This window comes from Curcuma longa, chromosome 21 (assembly GCF_044706935.1).
Source record: "Curcuma longa cultivar G26 ecotype Majalengka, Jawa Barat chromosome 21, ITB_CL_G26_1.1, whole genome shotgun sequence".
Classification (NCBI taxonomy): Eukaryota; Viridiplantae; Streptophyta; class Magnoliopsida; order Zingiberales; family Zingiberaceae; genus Curcuma; species Curcuma longa.
Genome location: NC_133881.1, coordinates 8,751,092 through 8,771,148, shown reverse-complemented (window position 1 = coordinate 8,771,148; position 20,057 = coordinate 8,751,092). Strand labels below are relative to the sequence as shown.

At 48.2% G+C, this 20,057-nt stretch overlaps 1 pseudogene; it reads right to left on the bottom strand.

Moving 5' to 3' along the window:
- Positions 1-14,232: 14,232 nt before the first annotated feature.
- LOC141815139 (uncharacterized) lies at positions 14,233-17,350 on the bottom strand (annotated as a pseudogene).
- Between the last annotated feature and the right edge of the window lie 2,707 nt (positions 17,351-20,057).

Here is a 20,057-nt window from a genome sequence, read left to right as displayed (position 1 = left end):
CGGCTGCCATGTCCCTCATGGTCTGGTTGCCATGTCCCTCATGGTCCGAGCCTCCCCTACTTCCTTTATTTTTTCCCGAGGGTTCCCACATGGTTAGATCTAGATCATGGCTCTTCTATCGGTTAGTCCGGTGAAGAGCAACCTCGCTCTGATACCACTTGTTGGGATCGAGGCGTTCGTTAGAGGGGGGTGAATAGCGTCTTTCCATTTTTCTCTGCGAGTTTGTTAGCGGAAGCAAAGAGATAATGATAAAGCACAAAGAAACAAATGCTAACCCTATTCGATTTACTTGGTATCCACCTCAACGAGGTGACTAATCCAAGGATCCACACACGTTGCCGACGATTCCACTATGAAAATAATCTCCTTCTCAAAGCACACTTCGAAGGCAGAGAAACCTTCACAACAGGGCTTCTCCTCGTACAAGATTTGTAGTAAAGTTTAGGAGGAAGAGGAGTAGTTTTAACAATGTAAAAGAGCAGTTAAGAAGATGAAAGAATCTGATTGTTTTGCTCTGCGACGTTGACCGCTCTTTTTATAAAATTCAGTGTACTAGTCGACTGCTCCTAGAGCCAGTCGACTGATGGGCTTCAATGGAAATTAAATATGAATTTAATCTGCCAGTTGTCGCTCAACGGTAGTCTACCAGTCGACTGCTCCAAGGCTAGTCGACTAGTCCCAGTTGACTGTCCACTCGACTGATCTTTCTGTTCTTGACTGTGTGTTCTTCGGATCAATCCCAGTCGACTGCCTAAGCTGAAAACTCACTTTTCCAACTTCTTCTTCATCCCTTAGCCTTGACACAAGTCTTCAAACACCTTCCACAAGCCTCGTGCACTTCCTTGCACTTGCTTGACACGTTTTCCTCGACTTTGTCGTGCTAAGACTTCTCTTGCCAAGAGGCCTCACCTCCGGGACTTCACCTTTGCCAAGAGGCTGCGCCTCCAGAACTTCACCAAGTGTCAAGACTTCATTCCTGGACTTTCCTGTGAACTCAAGTCACACATGTTAGATCAACAAGCATTGCCTAACTTAACCTGATTTAGCCAAACATTAAAATCCAAATCACTTGAGAAAAATTGCCCCAACAAGTAGACAGCATGGAGGCGCCTAGAAAGGCTTACGGGCGCTCGGATAGCCCAATAAAAGAGCATCAAGGGAGACCCCTCAGAACACAATTTAGAGACAACCGACGATCGTCTGCACGTGAAGCAACAACTCGGAACGTCGTTATAACGCTAAAGTGTTGCACGAGAAGTCTGCATCTACTCTACTTTGGTAAACCTAAATGATTTTTGTACTTAATTTCTAAGGGTGGTAATGTTATTACCATTCTGATATTTCTGTAATCGTTAACTCTCTTTCATAAGAGGGGAGTTATTTAATTGATTGCCCAACGTAAATGATCAACTGATTATGGGTCTTTGAGTACCAGCCTGTGGCTGTGAACCAAGTAAAACACTTGTGTAATTCTTCTTGTGTTTTCATTTTCTGCTACATTTACTACTCTGATTGTAAGATTTCACGGGCTTCTTTACGAATTTTGAAAAGGCTACTGATAGCACTATTCACCCCCTCCTCTAGCGCTCTCAACGATCCTACAATCGGTATCAGAGCAAGGGACGCTCGAACATAGTGCAACCACTGGCCGAGCAAATTTTTCAGATTTTTTCATATTTTTTTGATTTATTTTATTTTTCTCTTGCATTACTAATCCAAGACCAAAGTCTTGGTATATTTTTATTGTTTATTTTGTGCGCAAGAGTCAATGGCCCATCTGGAAGGTTTCAGTACCGTAAGGTCACCTCTATTCTCTGGGAGGACTTCATCTATTGGAAAGGTAGAATGGAGTACCACCTAAAGACACAAGTGAAAATGTGGATCGTCATTCAAACAAGATTCACAATCCCAATCGATAATGACAGTCTGCCACAAACTTGCATCAAATGGGATGCAGCCACCAAGAAGAAAATAGAAGTCGATGCAAAAGCAATCCAAACACAATAATATGAGTTGACCAAAGAAGAGCTGAACAGAGTCGGACCTTTCATTAAGGATCTATGAGACAAGCTTATAGAATTACATGAAGGTACATCAGACATGAAGGTCAGCAAAAGGGATCTCCTCATCAACAAGTTATACAACAGCTCCAATTAAATGTACCTCGTCCTTTCACCGTCTTATACTCGCTTGGTTCATGACATGGTCTATGTGTCGGTCCCACTAGGCTGACTACGTCACACCTAGCCTAAGCTGCTTTCTTGTCTTGTGGATTCAAATTACTTGTACATGTGTCCAAGAGTACCGTACTCTTATCATGTAATGCTTTGGCCAAAGACTTTTAGTAACAATCCTGACAAGCGGTCGCAAGGTATACGTCTCCTTTTCAAAGGAACGGTGAATCCTCTGTGGGCTATTCAAACACCTTCGGACACTTCGACTCATACCCAATCATCTCAGGTCCACACCTCCTCGGAGATGCTTGCGTAAAATGTCAAAGTATAAGCCTCCATGACCAAGATGACTTGAATACCGCACGTCAAAGAAAACTCACACTTAAGCTGCATCGAGATCTTCATTGACATATGTATCGAATCATGTGATGTCTCAAGGCAGGTCACTCCAATGAACTAGTTACCTTTAACTAACATCCACATTTAACTCTCAACATCCAATGTCTCCAATAGTGAGATCATCTGCTTGGCTAATCAAGGAGTTTAAACGTGCTAGTCTCAATAGAATCAATGACGTCCGTGCTCATCAATTACTCAACTAGGGATAATTTTAATACATTCATAATTGCACATGTAAAGATTTTCACGAGTTGTGATCCAATCACAAATTCTCTCATGCTATGAATCGTATTGCGGACATTTAGTATTTGAGTTTAAGATCCAATCAAACACATATGAAATATAAACTCAAATAATGAATTGCTATTTATTCAATAAATAGTATAACCATAAGGCGATTGTCTTAGGACACCTCTCAAATTTAACGGTTACAACTGAACTAGTCAATCTAGTCCAGAAGATGCTACGAAGAAGAGGACCATAAAGAGATCGGAAGTAAAGAAAGTGGTACAAAAAGCCAATTCCAACAAATCATCTACCAACAAAATGGAACTCACCTATTATGGGTGTAAAAAAGAAGCCCACTTCAGATCCGAATGTCCCAACTAGAAGAAGGAGCGCAAGTCAAGGAAAATGGTGTTCAAAGCAATATGAGATGAATCTTCACCAAAAGAATCAAAAGAAGAAACAACAACAAGCTTCCTTGCTCTTCTTGCTCAGGATGAACCAACTGGAATAGACAACGAGTCAGATACCAACTCAAGCTCAAGCCACGAATCTGCATCTGTTTTAGAAGGACCCACAACTAATGTAAGTGTAAATAGATTATATTCAATTATTTATAATTTATCAAAGAAGCTAGCTAAATCTAATACCTAAGTTGAATCACTCCAAGAGGAGGTACCACCTCTCAAGGAGAAGGGCAACTCCAGATCGCCAATTGAAGCTGTTCAAGTTGAGAACTCAACTCAAATCAAACTTAAGGAATAGAATTCTCAAATGAAACTTCAGATTGACGATATGAAAAGATCGCAAGAAAATTTTACCTCAGGATCCAAGTATCTTGACATGATTCTTGGAAATCAAAGGGCTGGATATAACCGATTTGGCTTGGACACAAAGCTAAGCAAAGAGCATACATAACATTATTAAATAGATCCAAGAAACCAAGAGTCCAAGCATGGATTTCCAAGTTCAAACTATCTAATCTAGTTGGATCGAACCAATATTGGGTCTCCAAGGATCAAATATATTATTTAATAGATCCAATAGGAGTCGTAATCCTGGGGGACCTAAAACTGTGCATGTTAAATGAAACTACTTACATTAATTATTTTATTTTTATTATTTATTTTTTACTTTAGAACAATCTAGGCTAGGTAAGGACTTAAATTTGGTTAACACTTGACCAACATAGTACCAAGGTGGGACGAGACGATAGTACGTTAGGAAAACTTAGTTCAAGTAGTCAAGTGGGGTAAGGAGTACCTTACTTGATCTACTTAGCTAAGTCGAACTAGGCGAAGCTACCTCGTCATAACTTAGACTATTTAGATCAAAGTTTATCCCTAAATTAGCTATATATATAATTTTTTGAATCAGCTTGGTCTTAGAAAGTGATCGTTGTTTCGATAATCAAGAAAACCTCTGTGCCTCGCCATCGTCTAGAAGTTGACTTTGAAATGTGTGTTTAGTAAGTCAAACGATTAAACTTGAATCTACCTAAAGTTAATCAAATAATAGATAACAATAACTTAATCCTTTAATCAAGATAAAATTGGAAAATCATCTCACACAACTCATAGTATCAACTATGTGATCATCTAAAAATGGGTGAGATGAATGAAGGTCCAAAATTTTAAATTTAATTAAAATGTTAATTATTAAGTTAATTAAATCTTAATTAATCATTAAAATTAAGTTAATTAATAGTTGATTAAAATGTTAATACTTAAGTTAATTAAAACTTTAATTAAACATTAAAATTAATTTAATTAATAGTTAATTAAAATGTTAAAATTAATAGTTAATTAAAATTTTAATATTTAAGTTAATTAAATCATTAAATTTAAGTTAATTAGAATGTTAATTAAATCATTAAATTTAAAGTTAATTAAAATGTATTAATCTGTAAGATTAATTAAATTAATAAATTAATCCATTCCTAAACTAATTAAATCTTTAATAAATTATTCAATTCCTAAATTAACTAAATCTTTAATTAACCGATTCTAAACTAACTAAATTTTTAATAAATTAACCAACTCCTAAATTAATGAAGTCTTTAATTAATCAATTCTAATTACTATTTATCGATATTTTACGATGAAAATGATTTTTTATTGTCATTTTCATCGCCAATGGACGATGAAATTCATTTTCGTCGCCCATCGACAACGAACTTCATTCGTCGCTGATCAACGGCGAATTTGATTCGTCGTCGATCGACGATGAATTTGACAACGAAAAATATTTTTTGTCGTTAAAATTTACAACGAAACTTAAAATTTTCATCGCAAGAATTAATGATAATTTTATAACAATCAATTGTTTTCATCACAAATTTTTTTGTGATAATTTTTTTTTTAATTGATCGTAAAATTTATCGTTGTCGCTAAACAAGGTTTTTCTTGCAGTGTGAAATGTATACCGTATTAAATCTTACATCAGTAAAATTGCTATTTAGTTACTTGAAAAATATCACAAAAATGCACTTAAATCCTCTAAACAATTTATCCATTCATAAATTCACGACATATGATCAGAAACATTGCACGCAAATTAAAGCGAGGCAAATACATAGACATTATATTTAAGTAGCACCACACAAAGGGAAATGACATACTACATAAAAATATAATATGATATATTACACTATATGAATATGAGATCGTATAGATGTGGAATTCAAGACTATAATGTATCATGTTAAATTTTTATATTATATTTTATATGCTGTATCATTGCTCCCACATAAGTTATTGTATGACGGAGACAACAAGAGGGCTCCTGACAACGTGATGACCATCATCAGAAGTCCACGTCAAGGTTCCTTCGTAAAAAATGCTGCCGGAGGTAGGTTTTCCGTTGACCCGTTTGGCCTTCACGCTAAATGACTGCTTCTCCTTTAATTTGGTGAAGGTCAATGTCTTGGGCTTGACACTCACCGTCACTAAAGTCTCCGGTGCGGCCACCGACACTATGTAGCTCGACCTTGCGGGTCCAACGTTTGTAACCGCCCGTTCGACGGTGGCCGCCTCACCGTCGCCCGGGACCAGCACGATCGACGGATAATTTAGCTGCGCTTCCGTCACGTTCTTTTTTTTTTTTTTTTTTTGATGAAAGGTAAATATATATCATCAAAGGAAACTGCACACCCATACAGGAGCTCCTATGACGACGACTCATATCATGTCTGACGAACTGTCAGATCTGAGTTGTCATCCTAGGTATGCTGTACATGTGCTCTCATGAATACATATGCTCTCATGAATACCATACTCATCTGTCTCATACTCTACTCATGTGTACAGAGGAACCAAAGCAACAGCTGATGTCATCCTCAGGTAGGCATGTCTCCTCATGAAGATCGAGGGTAGCCCTCCTCCATGTGCTCGTCCGTAGTCACGCTCTATGCAAGCTCTATGCAAGTGCCCTCCATGCTGTCATCCTCTCATGTATCATCTGCTCGTGATGTATCATCTGCTCGTGAGGTGCCCACATCAGCTAGCGTCACCAATAAGAGCGTGGGCACTCCATCATCCTCCATGTCTCTCATGAAGCCTCCATCATCCTCCGCGTCCGTCATGCCTCCATGTCAACTATCAGCCTCAGCAAGTGCAACAGCCGCTCATGAAGCCTCCCGGTCAGCTACCATCATCAGCATGTGCAGCAGTCGACCGTGTAGCCACCGCCAGCAAGTGTATCCGCCAGTCATGAAGCCATCCCAACAGCCATCGTCTCCTGGTAGAGTGGCTGCCGTCCATCATCCCCATGTCACCTCCAGCACCCCTCCAGGTCTCCGGTCCAAGAGACAGCACACTTTTAGCAAGTGGCCAGCTATCAACGGATTTGACGTGTCTTTACCGTAGCCGTGTCTACGGACTAGATAGGCCAATGTCGGTGGACCTATTCACCCTCATAGGCTTTTTGGCAAAGCTGTTCCGGCCAATTCGCCGTGGATGATTTGTACGCCAGATCAGAACTGCGCTCCTCGGAAAGAATCGCCAGGAGAGGGGGACCTGAAAATCACTAAGAAAAAGAGAGGGTTAGAATGGTGCCGGGGGGACCCCGGCAAGCCACTCCGACGCTCAAGTTAGAGCCGAAATAGAAGAAATATATGCGCGTATGAAATAAAGAGAGAAATAAAGAGAAAGAGAGAGAGAGCCCCCCTTTCCTTCATACCTGCAGGGTTTATATAATATCAGGCGGAGCGTTATTTGTGGAGATCGGCGCATGTGATTGGTTGTTGACATGGTAAGGATAATCTTTTGAAGGTTTTCGAATATCAATGGTTCAGATTTACCGATCTTCATCTAACGGTCTGGTGCATTAATATGCAGGTTTTTAGGGGGGCCAAGTTTGGGGAATTGGTCGTTGTCCTTATCCCTTTGGCTGGGTGGTAACGAGCCGGATCAGAAGCCTCCCCTCCAAGTCTAGTCGAAGGAGGCGTAGTCCGACTGACTGGACTATGTATACTGATCTAATCGTCTCTCTTACCATATTGGTGATGAGCTGTTGGGATGAGGTGCCTAACTTGAGGTAGCCGAGACGAGATAGTCGGGATGAGTGGCTGAAAGATTTGGATGAGTGGAGGAGTTGATAGAGCGGCAGAGTTGCCGGGTTGTTGAGTGACAGAGTGGTCGGGTGAGACCGATGTAGAGGCCAAGTGAGGCAGTAAGCGGCCGAATGAGGTCAAGGCCGAGTAAGATGAGCGGCCGAACGAGGTCGAGGTCGGCCGAATGAGAGGTCGGCCGAATGAGGTCGAGGCCGAATAAGGTAAGCGACCGAGTGAGGTCGAGGCCGAATGAGGTAAGCGGCCGAGTGAGGTCGAGGTCGAATGAGGTGAGCGGCCGAATGAGGTCGAATGAGGTAAGCGGCCTAATGAGGTCGAGGTCGGCCGAATGAGGTCGAGGCCGAATGAGGTAAGCGGCCGAATGAGGTCGAGGCCGAATGAGGTAAGCGGCCGAATGAGGTCAAGGCCGAATGCGGTAAGCGGCCTAATGAGGTCGAGCGGCCGAGTGAGGTCGAGGCCGAATGAGGTAAGCGGCCGAATGAGGTCGAGGCCGAGGTCAAGGCCGAGTGAGGTAAGCGGCCGAATGAGGTCGAGGTCGGCCGAATGAGGTCGAGGCCGAATGAGGTAAGCGGCCGAATGAGGTCGAGGCCGAATGAGGTCAAGGCCGAATAAGGTAAGCGGCCGAATGAGGTCGAGGTCGAGCAAGATTGAGGCCGAGCGAGGTCGAGGCCGAAGGTGAGGTCGAGGCTGAGGTCGAGGCCGAGTGAGGTGAGCGGCCGAATGAGGTCGAGGCCGAATGAGGTAAGCGGCCGAATGAGGTCGAGGTCGGCCGAATGAGGTAAGCGGCCGAGTGAGGTCGAGGCCGAATGAGGTCGAGCGGCCGAATGAGGTCGAGGCCGAATGAGGTAAGCGGCCGAATGAGGTCGAGGCCGAATAAGGTAAGCGGCCGAATGAGGTCGAGGCCGAATGAGGTGAGCGGCCGAATGAGGTCGAGGCCGAATGAGGTAAGCGGCCGAATGAGGTCGAGGCCGAATGAGGTCAAGGCCGAATGAGGTCGAGCCGAGTGAGGTCGAGGTCGGCCGAATGAGGTCGAGGCCGAATGAGGTAAGCGGCCGAGCGAGGTCGAGGCCGAGTGAGGTAAGCGGCCGAATAAGGTCGAGGTCGGCCGAATGAGGTCGAGGCCGGCCGAGTGAGGTAAGCGGCCGAATGAGGTCGAGGCCGAGTGAGGTAGAGGCCGAGTAAGGTTGAGGCCGAGTGAGGTCGAGGCCGAATAAGGTCGAGGCCGAGCCGAATGAGGTCGAGGTCGCCGAAGGTGAGGTCGAGGCCGGCCGAATGAGGTCCGAATAAGGTCGAGGTCGGCCGAGAAGTAAGCGGCCGAGTGAGGTCGAGGCCGAATGAGGTGAGCGGCCGAATGAGGTCGAGGCCGAATAAGGTAAGCGGCCGAATAAGGTCGAGGTCGGCCGAATGAGGTCGAGGCCGAGTGAAGGTAAGCGGCCGAATGAGGTCGAGGCCGAATGAAGGTAAGCGGCCGAGTGAGGTCGAGGCCGAATGAGGTCGAGGCCGAATGAGGTCGAGGCCGAGCGAGGTCGAGGCCGAGTGAGGTCGAGGCCGAGTGAGGTCGAGGCCGAATGAGGTCGAGGCCGAATGAGGTAAGCGGCCGAATGAGGTCGAGGCGGCCGAATGAGGTAAGCGGCCGAATGAGGTCGAGGCCGAATGAGGTAAGCGGCCGAATGAGGTCGAGGCCGAATGAGGTAAGCGGCCGAATGAGGTCGAGGCCGAATAAGGTAAGCGGCCGAATGAGGTCGAGGCCGAATGAGGTGAGCGGCCGAATGAGGTCGAGGCCGAATGAGGTAAGCGACCGAATGAGGTCGAGGCCGAATGAGGTCAAGGCCGAATGAGGTAAGCGGCCGAATGAGGTCGAGGTCGGCCGAATGAGGTCGAGGCCGAATGAGGTCAAGGCCGAATGAGGTAAGCGGCCGAATGAGGTCGAGGTCGGCCGAATGAGGTCGAGGTCGGCCGAATGAGGTCGAGGCCGAATGAGGTCGAGGCCGAATGAGGTCGAGGCCGAATGAAGTGAGCGGCCGAGCGAGGTCGAGGCCGAATGAGGTAAGCGGCCGAATGAGGTCGAGGTCGGCCGAATGAGGTCGAGGCCGAGTGAAGGTCGAAGCGGCCGAATGAGGTCGAGGCCGAGTGAAGTGAGCGGCCGAGTGAGGTCGAGGCCGAATGAGGTAAGCGGCCGAATGAGGTCGAGGCCGAATGAGGTAAGAGGTCGAGTGAGGTCGCGGCCGAAGGAGGTCGGCCGAATGAGGTCAAGGCCGAATGAGGTAAGCGGCCGAATGAGGTCGAGGCCGAATGAGGTAAGCGGCCGAGTGAGGTCGAGGCCGAATAAGGTAAGCGGCCGAGTGAGGTCGAGGTCGAGGTCGAGGCCGAATGAGGTAAGCGGCCGAATGAGGTCGAGGCCGAATGAGGTGAGCGCCGAGTGAGGTCGAGGCCGAATGAGGTAAGGCCGGCCGAATGAGGTCGCGGCCGAATGAGGTCGAGGCCGAATGAGGTCAGCGGCCGAATGAGGTCGCGGCCGAATGAGGTCGAGGCCGGCCGAATGAGGTCGAGGTCGGCCGAATGAGGTCGAGGCCCGAATGAGGTCGAGGCCGAGTGAGGTAAGCGGCCGAGCGAGGTCGAGGCCGAATGAGGTAAGCGGCCGAATGAGGTCGAGGCCGAATGAGGTAAGCGGCCGAATGAGGTCGAGGCCGAATGAGGTCGCGGCCGAATGCGAGGGTCGAGGCCGAGGTCGGCCGAATGAGGTCGAGGCCGAATGAGGTAAGCGGCGAATGAGGTCGAGGCCGAGTGAAGGTTGAGGCCGAGCGAGGTCGAGGCCGAGTGAAGGTAGGCGGCCGAATGAGGTCGAGGCCGAGTGAAGGTAAGCGGCCGAATGAGGTCGAGGCCGTGCGAGAAGCTCGATGGAGGTCGAGGCCGAAGTAAGATGAGCGGCCGAATGAGGTCGAGGCCGTGTTAGAGGGAGCTCGGAGTGCCTGTGGTAAGGCTGAGGGAGCGGATCCCGACCTCCATTGAGTGCGGAATCTCAAGATGGAGTTGAGCATGCCTAGGGAGCTGGTCCCTACCTCCATTGAGTGCGGAATCTCAGGATGGAGTTAAGCATGGAGCTCGGGGGCCTGTAGAAAGGCATAGCGGGAACGGATCCCGACCTCCATTGAGTGCGGAATCTCAAGATGGAGTTGAGCATGCCTAGGGAGCAGGTCCCTACCTCCATTGAGTGCGGAATCTCAGGATGGAGTTAAGCATGGAGCTCGGGGGCCTGTAGAAAGGCATAGCGGGAACGGATCCCGACCTCCATTGAGTGCGGAATCTCAAGATGGAGTTGAGCATGCCTAGGGAGCAGGTCCCTACCTCCATTGAGTGCGGAATCTCAGGATGGAGTTAAGCATGGAGCTCGGGGGCCTGTAGAAAGGCATAGCGGGAACGGATCCCGACCTCCATTGAGTGCGGAATCTCAAGATGGAGTTGAGCATGCCTAGGGAGCAGGTCCCTACCTCCATTGAGTGCGGAATCTCAGGATGGAGTTAAGCATGGAGCTCGGGGGCCTGTAGAAAGGCATAGCGGGAACGGATCCCGACCTCCATTGAGTGCGGAATCTCAAGATGGAGTTGAGCATGCCTAGGGAGCAGGTCCCTACCTCCATTGAGTGCGGAATCTCAGGATGGAGTTAAGCATGGAGCTCGGGGGCCTGTAGAAAGGCATAGCGGGAACGGATCCCGACCTCCATTGAGTGCGGAATCTCAAGATGGAGTTGAGCATGCCTAGGAGTTGAGCATGCCTAGGGAGCAGGTCCCTACCTCCATTGAGTGCGGAATCTCAGGATGGAGTTAAGCATAGAGCTCGGGGGCCTGTAGAAAGGCATAGCGGGAACGGATCCCGACCTCCATTGAGTGCGGAATCTCAAGATGGAGTTGAGCATGCCTAGGGAGCAGGTCCCTACCTCCATTGAGTGCGGAATCTCAGGATGGAGTTAAGCATGGAGCTCGGGGGCCTGTAGAAAGGCATAGCGGGAACGGATCCCGACCTCCATTGAGTGCGGAATCTCAAGATGGAGTTGAGCATGCCTAGGGAGCAGGTCCCTACCTCCATTGAGTGCGGAATCTCAGGATGGAGTTAAGCATGGAGCTCGGGGGCCTGTAGAAAGGCATAGCGGGAACGGATCCCGACCTCCATTGAGTGCGGAATCTCAAGATGGAGTTGAGCATGCCTAGGGAGCAGGTCCCTACCTCCATTGAGTGCGGAATCTCAGGATGGAGTTAAGCATGGAGCTCGGAGTCTTCAGCTCTGAAACCAAGCGGGCTCGGAGACAGCCTTTTATTGAAGAAATCTGAAAGGCATCAGGGATACTTGTAATTAGCAAATAGTGATAAAAAAAGCTGCATATCCAATGTGAAAATATCAGCAAAGGAACAGATACTGCCCTTTTAGATGTAGTAAGGCCGCAGGTGGGTGGTGCGCCAGGGCCTTGGCCAGCGGAGCTCGGGATGGGATCATCGGTTCTGGAACCAAGCGAGCTCGGAGGCAGCCTTTTATTGAGGAAACTGAGACGCATTAGGGATGATTGTTATGAGTAAATAGTGACAATAAATGCATATTAATTGCGAAAATATCAGAAAGGAACAGATACTGCCCTTTTAGATGTAGTAAGGCCGCAGAGGGGTGGCGCGCCAGGGCCTTGTCAGCATTTTATGTTGGAGGTCGGCCAGATAGTACGATCCTCCTGCTATTCGACCGGTAACTTGGTAGGGCCCTTCCCATTTGGGTTCGAGCTCACCCAATCCTTCCATGGATGTCCTTCTCTTCCAGACGAAATTCCCCACGTGAGGTTCAGAGCTCAACAACAACGAGGTTCGGAGCTCGGCAGCAAAGAGGTCGGGAGCTCGGCAGCGAAGAGGTCGGGAGCTCGGCAGCAAAGAGGTCGGGAGCTCAGCAACAGCTAGGTTTAGAGCTCAGCAACAACTAGGTTCGGAGCTCAGCAACAGCTAGGTTCGGAGCTCAGCAACAGCAAGGTTCGGAGCTCAACAACAATGAGGTCGAGGCTCGGAGCTCGGCAAACAGAGGTCGGGCGCTCAGCAGCAATGAGGTCGGGAGCTCGGCAGCAAAGAGGTCGGGAGCTCAGCAACAAGGTTCAGAGCTCAGCAACAGTAAGGTTCGGAGCTCAGGCAGGTTCGGAGCTCGTCGGAGAGCTCAACAACAACGAGGTTCGGAGCTAGGTAAGGTCCGTGTCGGACTCAAATGAGGTATAGTTTCCCGAGTTAAGCCTTGCACCGGTTCAGGTCGGGAACGTCCAGGGCTCAACTTTAGTTTCCACCGACAACAAGAAGCTGAAAAGGAACAACTGCGATTGGCTGAACGCCTGAGATTGGCTGTTAGTGCGCTATGTGCGGTGATGATGATCTTGATGGTTTCCCCGTATCCAGTGGCTCAGGGTTGACAATCTTCATCTGACGGTGATGTGCACAAGTGGGCGAGATTATCGAGGACCAAGTTTGGGAACTTGGTCATCGTCTCTATCTTTTTGGGTTAGCTAAGGAGACCAAGTCAGCTAGTGAGATGGAGACCAAGTTATGAGGTAGGCCAATGAGCTCGGGACCAAGTCATGAGGTAGGCTAATGAGCTCGGGACCAAGTCATGAGGTAGGCTAATGAGCTCGGGACCAAGTTATGAGGTAGGCTAATGAGCTCGGGACCAAGTTATGAGGTCGGCTAGTGATCTCGGGACCAAGTTATGAGGTAGGCTAATGAGCTCGGGACCAAGTCATGAGGTCGGCTAATGAGCTCGGGACCAAGTTATGAGGTCGGCTAATGAGATGGGGACCAAGTCATGAGGTCGGCTAGTGAGCTCGGGACCAAGTCATGAGGTCGGCTAATGAGATGGGGAGCCAAGTCATGAGGTCGGCTAGTGAGCTCGGGACCAAGTCATGAGGTCGGCCAGTGAGCTCGATAGGCCTCCTTGTGTGGCTGTCGAGCTCTCTGTGAGGTCGGTAGATCTCTCCCTGAACTGTGTAGAGTTCTCCGTGAGGTCGGTAGAGTTCTCCGTGAGGTCGGTAGAGCTCTCCGTGAACTCTGTAGAGCTCTCCGTGAGCTTGGTAGAGTTCTCCGTGAGGTCGGTAGAGCTCTCTGTGAATTCCGTAGAGCTCTCCGTGAGGTCGGTAGAGCTCTCCATGAACTCTGTAGAGTTCTCCGTGAGGTCGGTGCGCAGCCTTGTCTGTTTCCCGAACTCTATATGGGCTCGGTAGACTTTCTTGTGTGTGGTCGATCTCACTTATGTGTGCCCCTTAGGAGAGCTCGCCTATGTGTGTAGGAGAGCTTGCCTATGTGTGGGCAAGGAGATCTGAGCAATAAGAAATTCGTGCCTGTTGTAAGGTAATGTCATCGAGCACGGAGCTCAGACGTTCATTGAGCGTCGAGCTCGAAAGGTCATCGAGCGCGGAGCTCGGAAGTTCATCGAGCGCGGAGCTCAGGAGTTCATCGAGCGCGGAGCTCGGTCGTAAGGTCATCGAGCACGGAGCTCGGAATCCAGCCCCCGTCGTAAGGCTAATTCATCGAGCATGGAGCTCGGAAGTCCATTGAGCGCGGAGCTCGGAAGATCATCGAGCGCGAAGCCCGGAAGGTCATCCTGCGGGAAACTCGGCAGGTCATCGAGCGCGAAGCTCGGGAGGTCATCGAGCGCGGAGCTCGGGATCCAGCCTGTCGTAAGGCTAATTCATCGAGCATGGAGCTCAGAAGTCCATTGAGCGCGGAGCTCGGAAGATCATCGAGCGCGAAGCCCGGAAGGTTATCCTGCGCGGAGCTCGGCAGGTCATCGAGCGCGAGCTCGGCAGGTCATCGAGCGCGAAGCTCGGGAGGTCATCGAGCGCGGAGCTCGGGATCATCGAGCCGGAGTCGTCATCGAGGCTAATTCATCGAGCATGGAGCTCAGAAGTCCATTGAGGGCGGAGCTCGGAAGATCATCGAGCGCGAAGCCCGGAAGGTCATCGAGCGCGGAGCTCGGCAGGTCATCGAGCGCGAAGCTCGGGAGGTCATCAAGCGCGAAGCTCGGGAGGTCATCGAGCGCGGAGCTCGGGATCCAGCCTGTCGTAAGGCTAATTCATCGAGCATGGAGCTCGGAAGTCCATTGAGCATGGAGCTCGGAATTATATGCCTGAGAATTCTTGCTGGTGAGAAATGCGAGCTCGACGTCGCTCAACTTGATGATGTCGGTCTGACCATGCTCAGGAGCCTAGCTTTGGCTTTGACTTGATACCACTGCCGCTTTTGATTCAGCACCCTTTTTGACTTTCTCATGTTGCCGCCGCGCTTCAAGTCGAGGTTGACGGCGATCATTCCAGGTCGGAAGTTGAAGCTCCCCTTGATCAGCGCCAGAATCTCCCGGTCGACTTTCTTCCCCGTCTTGTACGTGTCGACGAACACTGAGAGCGGCTCTGGCACCCCGATGGGGTAGGAGACCTGCACGAGGCAGCGGCGCGCCCGCTCCGAGCATGACGATGCCAGTGTTTGAGCTGTCGGTGAGCGACGCACCAGAGAAGAGGCTGGCGCGCTTGCCCACGTAGGAGAGGAAGCTTTCCGGCTTGGGCACTTCGGAGAACTCGTGATAGCTTCCGCCTTCTTCTTCGCTCTACCTCCTCTTCCTTCTCGCCGTCGTCTTCAACGTTGGATCTGTCGGAAGGGTGGACCTCCCCGGCGACGGTCCAAGAAGGATCAAGGGACAGTATCATTAGGCAGAGGGCGACGTCTTCCGCCGGGGTCACGTCGGAGACGGAGCTCGCTGGATCCGCCTCAACCGGGTACCTCCGAAGCCGCTTGCCCTGCCTACAGTGCGCTCGGGGAGACTCGGTGTCGCTCTCCCGGTCCTGGACGACGACGTTGGATCCCACCAGCTCCAGTGCGGCGAAGGACGAAGAGAATTCAGGGTCCGCGAGGTGGACACTCTTCCTGGGATTGGCTCTCAAGCCGTAGGAAGCGGCCGCCTCCTTCCCCTTCGCCGTTTCTCCTTCTTGTGGCTGGCTCGACTAGGCGGAGGCGGAGGAATCCTCCGCCGGAAGCAGGGCCGCCACGGCCGCCAGCGAGGAGACCGTGTGCGAGTGTATGTGGCCGCCCAGCGCGCGGCCGTTGTGGAAGCGGCGGAAGCAGAGGGTGTAGGTGTCAAGGAGGGCAACGGCCGTGCCTTGCGCAGCCTCTCAGCGTTGGAGGAGGCGAGGAGTTGGTCTTCTATTGCTACGTGGAGGAGTTGTGAGATGGCGGCTACCATACTGATCCTCCTCTTTTTCCATTAACCCCTCCTCATTAAAAGTTGCCCTAGCATTAATTGGAGGAGTTAAATATTAATTGGATAGGTCCTTCATCGAATGCAGAGCTTATCCGAATTACTTAAAAGATAATGTTAATTTATCTAATACGAAAAAAATGAATTAGTGAATACTTAGCTTTAGACGGTAGAAATTTTTTTTTCTTTGTTGCTATCAGGACGATTGAGGAGAGAAAATTTAGAAGGAGATACTCGTCGTAGTTTTTCTTTCCGATGGAGCCGTGATTATTACTGGTTCTTCCGGTGTAATCACCCAGCGTCTCAGCTCAGTTTTCCCACAGACGGCGCCAAAATGTTCCGGCCAAAATTGCCGTGGATGATTTATACTCCGGATCAGAACTGCGCTCCTCGAAAAGAATCGCCATGGAGAGGGGGGGCCTGAAAATCACAAAGGAAAAGGGAGGGTTAGAATGGCGCCGGGGGACCCGGCAAGCCACTCCGACGCTCAAGTTAGAGCCGAAATAGAAGAAATATATGCGTGTATAAAATAAAGAGAGAAATAAAGAGAAAGAGAGAGAGAGCCCCCTTTTTCCTTCATACCTGCAGGGTTTATATAATATCAGGGGGAGCGTTATTTGTGGAGATCGGCGCATGTGATTGGTTGTTGACCTGGTAAGGATAATCTTTTGAAGGTTTTCGAATATCAAGGGTTCAGATTTACCGATCTTCATCTAACGGTCTGGTGCATTAATATGCAGGTTTTTAGGGGGGCCAAGTTTGGGGAATTGGTCGTTGATCCTTATCCCTTTGGCTGGGTGGTAACGATCCGGATCATAATCAGGCCCACTATTCCCGGCGGCGCAGCTGACAAAGATGCCCTTCTTAACCGCAGCGAATGTACCGATGGCGATGGGATCTCGGTCAAGAGGGGTGGAAGGGCCGCCGAGCGAGATAGAGAGGACGTCGACGCGATCCTTGACAGCTGCGTCTAAACCCGCGAGTATGTCGGAGGAACTGCAGGTGCCGTCGCCCTGGCAGACCTGGTAGATAGCGAGGTGAGCCCGAGGCACCGTCCCGGACGCAGTACCTTCGGCCAATCCGTATAAGCTCACGTTACGGACGAAGTTGCCGGCTGCAGTGCTTGAAGTGTGCGTTCCATGTCCGCCTATGTCAATCGGAGGCCTTCCCACCTCCCCTGCGATAAAAGACTTGGCGCCGATGAGCTTGTTATTGCAACCGGTCTGGAGATCACAAGAGCCTTTCCATCTCGATAGCGGAGGAAGGACCCCTCGTCGTCGTACGAAGGGTGACCGGGCGTCACACCGGTGTCCAGAACTCCAATGATGACTCCGCTGCCGAGACGGGAGTCATTCCACAAACCCTTCTTGCCAAGCTCGAGGCCCAGGAATTTAGGAGTGTGGGTGGTGAGGACATGTAACACGCGGTCGGGAAATGCGCGCACGAAACCCTCCTTCTTTCCCACCACCTGTACCTCTTCCTCCGTCAGCCTGGCCGCGAAGCCGCTGAATATATCCCTGTAGGAGTGGAGGAGTCGCTGGTCGGCACTATGATCATCAGTGTCGGGTGGCAGGAATGACTTGTACCAGTTCAACAGGCTCCCTTCTGTCAACGATTCAATTGGCTCCTCCACTTGAATTATGTAACTGCGAGGAGGAGAAGACGAGACATTCAAGAAGAAGAATGATAGGAGAAGAAAAAGCAGGCACGGTGCAAGATCCATGTCGATAACCCAACTCGCTGCATCTTCTATTGTAGTCACCCGGCTGGGATTATATAGTACAATGCCAAATATGGACAGGACAGCTCACTTTAGATAAATATCATTAAATGTAATATTTACAAAAAAAATAAATTGATTTATCTTTGGAATTGGAAAGAAACGTGTATATTATTTTCCTTTATTTTTTTCGAATGATTTAGTTAAAATAAAAGAAAATGTCGAGATTCATTTTCTCAAAGTTTCCCTAATAGGCCAAATGCTAAATGCGGTTATCCAGCAGCGCAGCTTTAGGGAAACCATATATGTAATTTTTTCATATTTTCAATTTCTTACCTGCCAAATAGCTTTCAAATGCCATGCATCTGTTTGATTGAGATCTTATGTTGTCACATTTGGAGAAACTTCTATAATATCAACCCTCCCTCTCACATGCACTTTTCCATTTTTTTTAAAAGAAAATATTAAACATTAAACATAAGAAAATAATTAATAAAATTTTGAAGAATAATTAGGGCAGCTTGGATTGGATTTTATCAAATTTTCATTGATACCTCATGATAACAACCTCAATCAATGTTAGCAGACCACGTTTATGATACCCCATTGTAGGTCAACATTATTAGTATTTATACCTTGGACCGAAGTAGCGTTGATGTATGATAACATTCATTTTTATAGTTTATTTTGGCTCTAAAACTTGATATTTTGACCATCTCGTTGTGTAACAATTGAATATTAATACATATTATTAGGGCGATCTTCAGTTATCAAGGTGATGGGAAAGTCTTGAAAAAAGCTGTTTTAGTTGATTCTTGCAGAACAAAAATTTTTCCAGAAACGATTTCAAGTTGCCCTCATAGTCGATCAAACAAAGTTTGATCGACGCATTTAGATCATTGGGCTCTTGTGTTTGGTTTACAGGATCCAAGATAAAAAAGATAATTTAATTAACGTGGAAACATTAAATTATACCTTTTCTTCGGACTGTTGTGAAGGATATGGATGACCCCTTGATCTTCTGTTGTATTCCTCTCCTCTTCTCTAACGTTGTGTGGGCAACGATCCTTCGAGAATTTCTCCACCAGAATTCTACTCTCTGATGGCTAGCAAACTTTCCTTCCTTCTCTTTATCTTGGAGAAAAGAGAAGAGGATGAGTAGGTGGTGGCTGCCGACCAAAGAGGGGTTCCGGCCACTAAAAGGTTTTTGTTTCGTGTGTCTCAAACCCTTTGCAAGCCTCCTCTTTTATAACTTAGCCATCTCATAAACTTGGTATGATTTGAATCATAAACTTGGTATGATTTGAATCATAAACTTGGTATGATTTCAATCAATCAGATCGGAGAATTTGGTATGATTTCGGAAGTAACCAATTCGAACCCAGAGGCTTAATCGATCAAGGAATCAATTAAAGCTCGTAACTTTTTCTCATTAAGCCTAGTAATCGATCAGGTGATCGATTATCAGCCTCCGTAATGGATCAGCTAATTGATTATGAAGCTTTGGTAATCGATCAGGTGATCGATTACCAAGGTGTGTAATCGATCAGTTGATCGATTACACTGCTTTGTATGGGTTCGAATGCCTAGTTTCTTCACGAATTCTTCCAAGGTGGATTTGAGGATTTCCAGAGGCTACAGCAGGGACCTAAAGGAGGAATTGGTTTAGGTCTCTGATGGGCTTAAGCTTCCCATGTTCTTTACCGAACACACAGCTTAAGTCCATCAATAATAACTCATTCCACTAGAGAGTTATTATCGCACTACCGCACCAATCCCATATTACAATATGGGCTCCTTCTTACTATAAGTACATTAATCTCCCTGTGTTTAAGATATCGTATGTCCGTCAATTAAATGAGTTACTGACAACTCGAATTTAATCAACTTCTAATCCAAGAGTAGTACCACTCAACCTTATTATCATGCGGACAAGGTCCACCTGCAGGGTTTACATGATAATCCTTATGAGCTCCTCAAGGGGACATCATCAACCTAGATTATAGGATAAAGTTTCCTTCTATAATCAACAACACACCATATACATAATACTACTTTCCAACTCATCGGGCCTTTTGATCTATCGTTCTAAATCTCAACCTTTGATGAATTAAAAAAGTATATACTAAGTATATGTGTTTGTTATTTGATGTGCGTAGGATATATAACCATTTCTTACACTTTATTCGCACATCTTTATGCTTTTCATGCTGTATCTTATGTATGTTACACCCTTATCTGTGCATTTTGCATTATATTCTTTATTTCCTAGTTCGGAGGACTGCTTGTGTGTTTGTGTGTTTCAGGACGGAAAACGGAGCAAAACAGGCGAAACGGAGCACATATTGAAGATATGGCAAGACAGGGCCGTGCCTCACAGGCACGGCCGTGTCTCACAGGCACGACCGTGTCTATCACCTCCATGGACCGTGTCTACAAAGCACGGGCGTGCCCCCAACCAGAGAACCAACATGACTTGGCCGTGCCTCAAAGGCACGCCCGTGCCTTCCTCCTGCAGCAGCCAAAGACATGGCCGTGTTTCACAGACACGGCCGTGTCTCCCACCAGAGAAGCCCCTGCCTTTGGTCGTGTCCCATAGACACGGACGTGTGTCCTCCACAGAGTCATGCCAAGACATGGACGTGTCCCTCAGACACGGTCGTGTCTTACAACAGAGAAGAGCCAGCCTCAGCCCGTGCCTCACAGACAC